A 10,458-nucleotide genomic window follows, 5' to 3' on the forward strand; every position below is an offset into this window, starting at 1 on the left:
GTGTCAGGGTATGCATTTAAAGGTCGCTTTGTTTTTGTTTCTGTTTTTGTTTTTTTGTATTGGAATTCACAAATTCAGAGATTTCTAGGGTACATTGGTTTTATCTATGGACATACCATCTAGTAACTTAATCCTAACAATTATTCATGTATCTTCTCATATAGTGTATGTGTGCTGTATGTTTTTACGCATGCTCCTGTTTGCAATATACATTGCAAGCATCATTGTAGTGATAGCCATACACATCTATGCTTACTGGCATTTTTTAACATCATTATTGGTAGTTGCATAAATTTAGTATATGAATACCTTCATATGTTTACTTCTCTATCCACGTATGTATGTGTCTGTATTCATGTGTTCGTGGATATAAATTCAGCAAAATACGCATATACCAGTCAGATGCCTTTTTTTCTGCCCTAATTTCATTCCTATTTACATCTTTCATGTCGTTTTAACACAGGGATTGTCTTTTTTTTCTTTCCAAGTTTTTATTTAAATTCCAGTTAGAAGACATACATCTTGTTTCAGATTAACACAAGAATTTTAAAAGCATAATAGATAACTGTGTATGTGTAGTTAAGTAACCATCCAATACAGTTGCAATGAATACAATATGCTAATTTAGGCTGTACAAATGGACACAACAAATTAGCGTCTCAAATCAGCCATTAGATACAGTCATCCCCATCCCTCTTATACACAGGTGTGGCTCATATACTTCTTCACATCTATTGCTTTGTGTAAGGTTTGACCTAGACTAGGGAATTATATTTGCTAGATGTTCTAAAAGGGGGAATTCTTTTCAGCATGGTTTTGTATGCATGGAGACTCAAAGGAATTTTAACACCTATCCTTGTAACCAAAGTGTGTTTTATTTGGAGAAAGTGAGGTGAGTAATTACACTATCCACTTTGACTATACTAGAGCAAAGGTACACAGTTAGAGAAATAAGAATGAAGTCAAGGAAAGTTCATTTCTCTCAAATGATAATGAGAGAATGTCCTCAATGACAGGGAATTGTTGTAGGAATTTCCAGGAATTGTTGTAGAAATCACAACACATTTGAAAATATAAGAAAATTATATTTTCTGTTTATAAGAAAATACTTTGCTGAAGTTTTTTTTTTTTTTCCTTTTAAAATAAAGTTACACAGTTACTTTGTTCTCTAAGTGTTTAATTTGAAATTTGGGTTAAGTACAGTTAAGTGCATGGCTATATTTTGCAGAATAATGAAATACTAATTAGTCCATGCTGCAGCTTCCAGGGGTTAATTGGCTTTTACTTAAGTTCTGGTATGCTTTGTATAATTTTCTTTTCTTGGACAAATCTGAAGACAGATTTGTCTGATTGACTTATACTGCACAATTCTAGGAACTCCCACTTCACCAGCTGACCTGGTAGGTAATTATTATTCTTTGACACATCAGAGAATGTAATGTTTTCTATTATTCCCTTAGATAGTCACAAACAATTCAAACTCACTGGTTTTCTCTAAAGGTTGACCTATGTGCTCTGTTTAGGCCAAGGGTTAGGCAGACATGATGGTGGTGGTAGATTTTTAAAAGAAATCTTCTGAAACCTTCCTGAGATTGGGTCTCAATTTTGTGTCTTGGAACACACTACTTCCAGGTCAACTTTTCTAAAAGTTACTTTGCTGCATACATGTGGGGAACAAGGTTAAGAATTCTCTGAGCTTGCACCAGTGGGTTAACAAGGTTCAGGGTGGAAAGCTGTCACAGGGCGAAAGCACAGGACAAAGCATAGAGAGGAAAGCCGCTTCCACAGGACAAAAGCATCTGAGAACAAGTAGAGGTGGAAAGCTGCCGCAGCAGGGCGAAAGTGCTTAGGATTCGTCGTTAAGTAAAACAAAGCATAGACCCAAACGCCGCTACAGGGTGAAAGTGCCCAGAGACACTTGCTAATTAGCAAGAAAAATGCCTTAACCCTCAGGTAGCAGGCTCTATCTGTCTTAGCCCCTGTACAAGTTAAGATAAACAGACACAGTGCCTGGTGCTTGCAGTAAACAGCCGTCTGCTCGGAGCCAGGACTTTGATTTGTATTGACCCTAATTCCTAACATGCACACCTTCGAAACCCCTTTCTCTCACACACATGAGTTAATGATCACTGTTTTATTGTCTCTTTCTAAACGTCCATCATGTATGTAAGCCTTCTGATTCTACTAAATACAGAGCAAGGACCCTCACTCAGATCTCTTGTCTCCTCCTGGACATTAGCCTCTCTCGTATTCAGTTCTGTGCCCACTCTCTTGCTGGACAAGAGAGAACTCCAGACTCAAAGTCTGTGACACATACATGTATCTAAACCTTTAGTGCACACATTACTACACTAGAACTGGTATGACATGATTATAAGAGAAGACTTTGGAGTCAATCTTTGCATTAAGTTCTTCATGCAGCTTGTTAATTATGTGACCTCAAAAAAGTAGCTAACCTCTGTGTGTTTCAGAGTCTTCACTGGTAAATTGGGAATTATGAGATGGCGTAACTTGTGATAATAATAGCTGTTTCCAAAGAGTAATAATAGCTATTTTCATTAAATATTAAATGAGAACATAAATAGGGCAAATAATAAGCATTTTACAAATATGACTTATTCCTATTTTAAAGGTATCTACACATACCTAAATTCATTCAGAGATGCCAAAAAGGAAAATTATTATGCATATGGAGCTGGATACATGTATGGTACATCTCTCTCTCTCTCTCTCACTGTGTGTGTGTGTGTGCGTGTGTGTGTGTGTGCATGTGCGTGTGTCTTGTTTCCAAAGAAACTCTCCTAATTGTGCCTGTCTGAAGAAAAAGACTGGATTTGTCCAGATAGTGCAAGGTGAATGAGTCAAGATATGATCTTCCTTTTAAAATTTGTGGGTAATGTGGCATCAGTCGCCTCTCCATTTATTCATATAATGTCACCACACAACTTTTCTTTTCAAGCCATCTAATTTCTGTCTCCTATTGAGAGTCTAAAATACTAATTAAGGGACTCTATTTGCTTCCTAAAAATTTTATAAGCATATAATTATTTTCTTTACCCATCTGGTGTGAGTTATTTCTTAGATTGTTTTTTTTATTATTTATCTTAATAGGTAATGAATAACATCTGAAGGAAAATGAGAAGAAATTTACCTTAACTCACAACCATAATAATTTTAGTAAGATGTATATATCATTGCTTATAATCCAGGGAAACATGAAGAAGTTCTTTTTAAAAATTAAATGAGTAGGTATATGAATAGAATATTTACATGTTCCAATGATACTTTTCTGTAGAAGAAAAATATATGCATTCCAGATTGTCTTTTGCTTTCCAAGTTTTAAACTTGAAGAAACCCAGTACTAGTTTTGCTGGGGCCTTAAAAAAACCAATAAAACATTAATCAAAACCAAGCCTCATTTCAGATTTTATGGTAGAAATGATTCTACGCACATTCATTACTTTTTTGAAATTAGATTTTTATTCTCATTTGGGAAATAGAAGCATCCACTTTCCTTTTCAATCTTTCTTCATTCCCACTTCAAAGCTTCAAAGCCTAGTGGACTTCTTTATACCCTCCCTTTTTCCAATTCTCTCTTTTATTAAAGGAAAGTATGTGAACAGACTTCTTCCTGATGTACCCTGAAATTTCTTTTGAGGGAGTAAATGAGATAAGGTCTCTGTGGACCTAAAAGCCCCTTGAAAAGTTTAGAATTCTTACAACCACTCATTAAATACGAAGTTTTTATACTTCTAAACTACTCAGACACTTTTTTAAATTGTCATTCCATATCACCCTTGACCCCATGATCTATTCACCGCATAGTGTCCTTACTGATTCTTTAAAAAGAAATGGGACGCCTGGGTGGCTCAGGCGGTGAAGCGTCCAACTCTCAGTTTCAGCTCAGGTCATGATCATGGTTTCATGAGTTGGAGGCCCGCGTCGGGCTCTGCACTGACAGTGCGGAGCCTGCTTGAGATTCTCGCTCTCCCTCTCTCTCTCTGCCCCTTCCCCACTCACACTGTCTCTGTCTCTCAAAATAAATAAAATTCTAAACATATTTTTAAAAGGTTACATCATGACATTCCTCTCCTTAAAACTATCCAGTTGTTTTCAGGATCACTGAGAATTCTGTTTTAAAAAAAACTTGACACTCATCATGGCTTATGAGGCCTTGCATCTTCATTTCCCATCACCCTCCCCATGGCTCACTTGGCATTTCTACCAGCCTCTTTGCTGTGCATTGAACTTGCCGTGTATTTAGTAACTGCCAATTTCTCCAACTAGGATGTTGTTTTTCTAAATATTTATTCAGCGTACTCGATTCAATTACTCAATTATTTCTGTATAAGAAGGATTATCCTTGATTTTCCTACCAAAAATAAGAACCACTGATGTCACTACCCTGCTGCCATTGCTGTCTATCCCCTAGTCTTGCTGTCCCCTCTGCATAAATTGCACCACTGTATGACATTGTATTACATATGTACTTAGATATATGTTTTGTCAGTGCCTACTTCTAAAATGTTATCTCCAGGAAAGTAGGGCTTCGTCTGTTTTCTCCATTGCCTTATCCCCAGAATCTGACACAAGTAGGTGTTCAATGGACTCTTTATCAAAGAGCTTTAAAGCTTTCTCGTGAGGGGCAGTGAGCTGAGACTCACTCTAAAGATTGAAAGAAAAAGAAAATCCTTAGTCTGGTCCATAGGTTGTGACTTGAAGCATGTTCAGCTTTATTGGCCTTGCATAAGTCACTCAAGATAGTAGAAGAGTGGTTTAGGTGTTTATATTTTATGGAGCTATAAGTTCTGGCGCTTACCCTCCTCCACCCAAATTTCCCTAAAAAGCACTAAAAAGTAAGCACTAAAAAATGAACACAAATAAAAAGCTTGACTCTAAACTTAATATAGAAAGAGAATGGATGTAGCTTTTCCAATAGAAAAAAAGGATTTGAAGCAAGGAGAGGTGAGTTGTAGCAAAATTTTGTTGTTATAGAAGATCATCTTATCATCTTATCAGATCATCTTATCATCTTCAATACGATTATTTAATCTTAGCAGATTAAAATGCTTTAGGTGACTTGCTCAAGGCACATGAAACCAGAACCCAGAAAGTCAGTATTTCCATACCCACCTAGCACCTGATGGACCCCTGCACCCAACCTGAACATTAGCATTGCACAAGCCTGGTCCTGGTCCATACCCCAGATTTACTGAAACAGATTTTCTTGTGCTGGAGCTGAGGACTCTGAATTTTTATTTGTACTCAAGACGAACCTTTGTGAACTGAAGTTTAAAGCACTGAAGTATGCATGACATGCCGCCTATATAATTTCTATTCCTTAAATTCCAGAGTTGGCCCACTTTCCTGTTTTGACATTGGCCTGGCTATACAAATCTGCCGTCTTCTAAGGTTTTTTTTTTTTTTCCTTTCACTACACTTACAAACTCTTTATGATAGAAAATATGCCCCACCGCCTTTCAAATACTGCAGCTTTTCAGCCAGGGGTGAAGCAAAGTTGCTAGTCTCCCCATTTCTGGTCTCCTTCTGATACAGCAACGAGCATGCCAGATGAGGTCACCCAGTTGGCAAGGCAATGGCTTTGTTCCATCTTTCTGCTTGGATGTATTAAAATATTGAACATGGTCACTGACAGCTGATAATGCTAATAATTATTTCAATAGCAATTATCTAATTGACTGCCATGGAGGAGGACTGTAATGGGATTTCCGTAGCAACAGTCCCTTTGGAAGCAACCAATTTCATTATTTTTATGGAACTGAAAACTGTTTCGAACTGTGATTTTATTTCCCCCTTCAGGATAAGGAGTTTTTGTAGTTGGCGATAGATGTTAGCTATTGCAGGTAACTACAGATTTTAGAGGAGGAACAAAAGCTGAAGACCTAACCAGGAAAAGAGGATTAGAGAGAGAAATAACTTGTAGGAGCTAGAAGTTTGCCTTCACCATTGCCAGTAAAGTAACAAATTAGTCATTACTGATGACTGTGAGAGGAATTATAATGTGACAATTTTCAGCAAGTTTGCTGGTGGGTAGGTCATTAAGGAACCTGAACTTAGACCATTTCTTGAATATATTATAATGCTGGCCTCAGGCCCTTCCACACCTTCAAAGAAGATTAAGAAGTGCCGCTTGCCTTGAATTCAGTGAAGAAGTTATTTTGTATCCCTCAAGAGGCAGCAGAAATTCCAAAATTTTTATTTTTTCTTGAGTGACCTTTGAGTCAAGTTACTAGCCTAAATCTTTAATAAAGAGCTGGGATCGAGGGGAATACAATGCAAATCAAACATGCCACTCTAGTGGCACCTGGGTGGTTCAGTCCTTAAGCATCCGACTTCAGCTAAGGGCATGATCTCATGGCTCGTGAGTTCGAGACCCATGTCAGGGTCTGTGCTGACAGCTCGGAGCCTGGAGCCTGCTTCAGATTCTGTGTCTCCCTCTATCTCTCCTCCTTCCCCACTTGTGCTCTGTGTCTCTCAAAAATAAATAGAATGTTGGGGTGCTTGGGTGGCTCAGTTGGTTAAGTGTCCAACTTCGGCTCAGGTCATGATCACACAGCTCATGAGTTCGAGTCCCACGTCGGGCTCTGTGCTGCCAGCTCTGAACCTGGAACCTGGGGCCTGCTTTGGATTCTGTGCCTCCCTAGCTCTCTGCGCCTCCCCCACTCATATTTTCTCTCTCTCTCTCTTTCTCTCTCAAAAATACATAAATATGAAATATATATATGTCACTCTTAATTCTCAAGTGTCCATTACTTAAAGTGCAAACTTCTCACCAAGAACCACAAAGCCCTACAGGGTCTGGCCTCTGGTTATTTCAAACTTGACCATATCCCTTGCCACCTGCTCACTGCTTCTCTCATTGCTCTCTGGCAAAATGGCTGACAAAATGCCTACATATACTAGGAAAACCTGGCCAGTGCTCCTAATCGTAATAGCAAACAAATACTCACATGGTTCTTATAATGTTCCAGTAGTTCTAACCAATCATATGTATGTTCACCACAACCAGTGAGGTAAGTTGTATCAACTTCCCATTTTATGCCTGAAGACACTGAAGTACAGAGAATTTAAATAACTCATCCAAGATCATGTACCTAAGAAGTTAGCAAAGTTGGGTTTGAACCCAGGCAGTCTGATTTCAGAGTTGCTCTTCTTAACCACTGTGCCTCTCTACAAACCAGACCACAACTCTCCCTTGCTTTATGTACTCCAATGTATGGCCATCACACTTCAAATAAAATCCAGTGTAGGGGTTCTTTGAGTTCCAGTTCCTGTCCTATCTCTTTAAGCCTGTCCTCCCCCATAAAACCAGCTACATAATATGCAGGGCCCAAGGCAGAGTGAAAATATGGAACAACTGTTAAAAAATTATGAATGGTTTCATGACAGTGACAGGAGAGCTAGAAGTAAAGGAGAGTGACACAGGGGCAGAAAGAACTTTTGAGAAAGCAGTGGCATAAAGCCTTTTCAAATTCCACTTAAAAATAATTAATCTTGGCATCTAATAACCTCAGTGAACTCTCTTGAATTTAAAGTCAAAGAAATCCAGAACTTAACACTTCATAAACTGTGGAAAGCCAAAGATAAAGAGATAAAAGTGACTCAGCACATTCAAAGAATTTTCAATAGCATTAACAACATATTTTTCATCAAAACCGGTGCACTCAGAAGGCTATGGATTACATATTCAATGCACTGAAAGGAAAGTCTGTCAACCAAGAATTTCATATCCAGGCCAAAATGGCTATACGGGGATTAATTAAAAGATTAGCATATAAATAACACTGGGAAACTTGTTGCTAGCAAACCTGCCCTACAAGGAAAAAAAAAAATCTACAAGAAGACATTTAAACTGAAATGGAAAGGCAGTAGACAGTAACTCAAATCCACATAAAGAAATAAAATGCACACAAAATGTAAAAGATAATATAAATACATTTTTTTGGTATTTCTTTATTTTCTCCTGTATTACTTAAAATACAATTGCATGGAATAATAATTAGACGTCTGCGTTGATGGGAAATCAGTGAATAAAGGTATAATTTGTATGACAACAGTAGCTCAAAGGAAGAGGGAAGCAATGGAAAAATATAGGAGCAGTTTGTTATATTATTGACATAAAATTTTTATTAGTCTCATCTAGATTATTATAAAATAAAATGTTAACTGCAGCATCCAGATAAACCACTAAGAAAAATAAGTTAAAAAAAAAGGAAAAGAAATGAGAACTGAATTAAAATGGTACACTAGAAAAAATCTAACATGAAAAAATGCACTCAGAGAGGGAGAAACAAAAGAACCTGAGACATATGGAAAACAATTAGCAAAATTACACATAAATCCTACTTTATAAGTAATGACCCTAAATATAAATGGAATAAACACTCCAAAAGGCAAGGGACATCTGGGTGGCTCAGTTGGTTCAGCCACAGACTTCAGCTCAGGTAATTATCTCACAGTTTGTGAGTTCCAGCCCCGTGAAGGGCTCTATGCTGACAGCTTAGAGCCTGGAGCCTGCTTTGGATTCTGTGTCTCCTTTTCTTTCTGCCTCTCCCCTGCTCATGCTCTGTCTCTCAAAAATAAATAAATGTTAAAAAATAAACTCCAAAATGCAAAATTAGCAGATTGTATAAGATAAATCTTGACCTGCGGTACTTGGGTGGCTCAGTCGGTTAAGTGTCTCGCTTCGGGAGCATCATGATCTCGAGGTTTGTGGGTTTGAGCCCTGCAGCGGGCTCTCTGCTGACAGCTCAGAGCCTGGTGCCTGCTTTTTAGATCCTGTGTCTCCCTCTCGCTCTGCCCTTCACCTGTTTGCTCTCTCTCTCTTTCAAATAAACATTAAAAATTGTTTTTAAATAAAAAATAAATAAACCGTGACCCAACTATATGTATTGGAGATGAACTTTAGATTAAAGGACAGTTTCTATAATCATCAAGACAGCATGGTATTAGCACAAAAACAGACACATAGACCAATGGAATAGAATAGAGACTCCAGAAATAGACCCACAAAAGTATGGCCAACTAATCTTTGACAAAGCAGGAAAGAGTATCCACTGGAAAAAAAGACAGTCTGTTTAACAAATGGTGCTGGGAGAACTGGACAGCAACATGCAGAAGGATGAAGCTAGACCACTTTCTTACACCATTCACAAAAATAAACTCAAAATGGATGAAGGACCTGACTGTGAGACAAGAAACCATCAAAACCCTAGAGGAGAAAGCAGGAAAAAACCTCTCTGACCTCAGCCGCAGCAAATTCTTACTTGACACATCCCCACAGGCAAGGAAATTAAAAGCAAAAATGAACTATTGGGACCTCATGAAGATAAAAAGCTTCTACACTGCAAAGGAAACAATCAACAAAACTAAAAGGCAACCAATGGAACGGGAAAAGATATTTGCAAATGACATATCGGACAAAGGGCTAGTATCCAAAATCTACAAAGAACTCACCAAACTCCACACCCGAAAAACAAATAATCCAGTGAAGAAATGGGCAGAAAACATGAATAGACACTTCTCTAAAGAAGACACCCAGATGGCCAACAGGCACATGAAAAGATGCTCAACGTCGCTCCTCATCAAGGAAATGCAAATCAAAACCACACTGAGATATCACCTCATGCCAGTCAGAGTGGCTAAAATGAACAAATCAGGAGACTATAGATGATGGAGAGGATATGGAGAAACGGGAACCCTCTTGCACTATTGGTGGGAATGCAAACTGGTGCAGCCACTCTGGAAAACAGTGTGGAGATTCCTCAAAAAATTAAAAATAGATCTACCCTATGACCCAGCAATAGCACTGTTAACAATTTACCCAAAGGATACAGGAATGCTGATGCATAGGGGCACTTGTACCCCAATGTTTATAGCAGCACTCTCAACAATAACCAAATTATGGAAAGAGCCTAAATGTCCATCAACTGATGAATGGATAAAGAAGTTGTGGTTTATATAACAATGGAATACTACTTGGCCATGAGAAAGAATGAAATATGGCCATTTGTAGCAACGTGGGTGGAACTGGAGAGTGTTATGTTAAGTGAAATAAGTCATACAGAGAAAGACAGATACCATATGTTTTCACTCTCAATTGGATCCTGAGAAACTTAACAGAAGACCATGGGGGAGGGGAAGGGGAAAAAAAAAAGTTAGAGAGGGAGGGAGCCAAACCATAAGAGACTCTTAAAAACTGAGAATAAACTGAGGGCTGATGGGGGGTGGGAGGGAGAGGAAAGTGGGTGATGGGCATTGAGGAGGGCACCTGTTGGGACGAGCACTGGGTGTTGTATGGAGACCAACTTGACAATAAAGTTCATATTAAAAAATAAATTAAAAAAATTAAAAAATTAAAAATAATTAAACTGTGACCCAACTATATGTATTGGAGATGAATTTTAGTTTAAAAGACAGTTTGCAAGTAATACGATG

This window comes from Neofelis nebulosa, chromosome 10, assembly GCF_028018385.1.
Source record: "Neofelis nebulosa isolate mNeoNeb1 chromosome 10, mNeoNeb1.pri, whole genome shotgun sequence".
Lineage (NCBI taxonomy): Eukaryota > Metazoa > Chordata > Mammalia > Carnivora > Felidae > Neofelis > Neofelis nebulosa.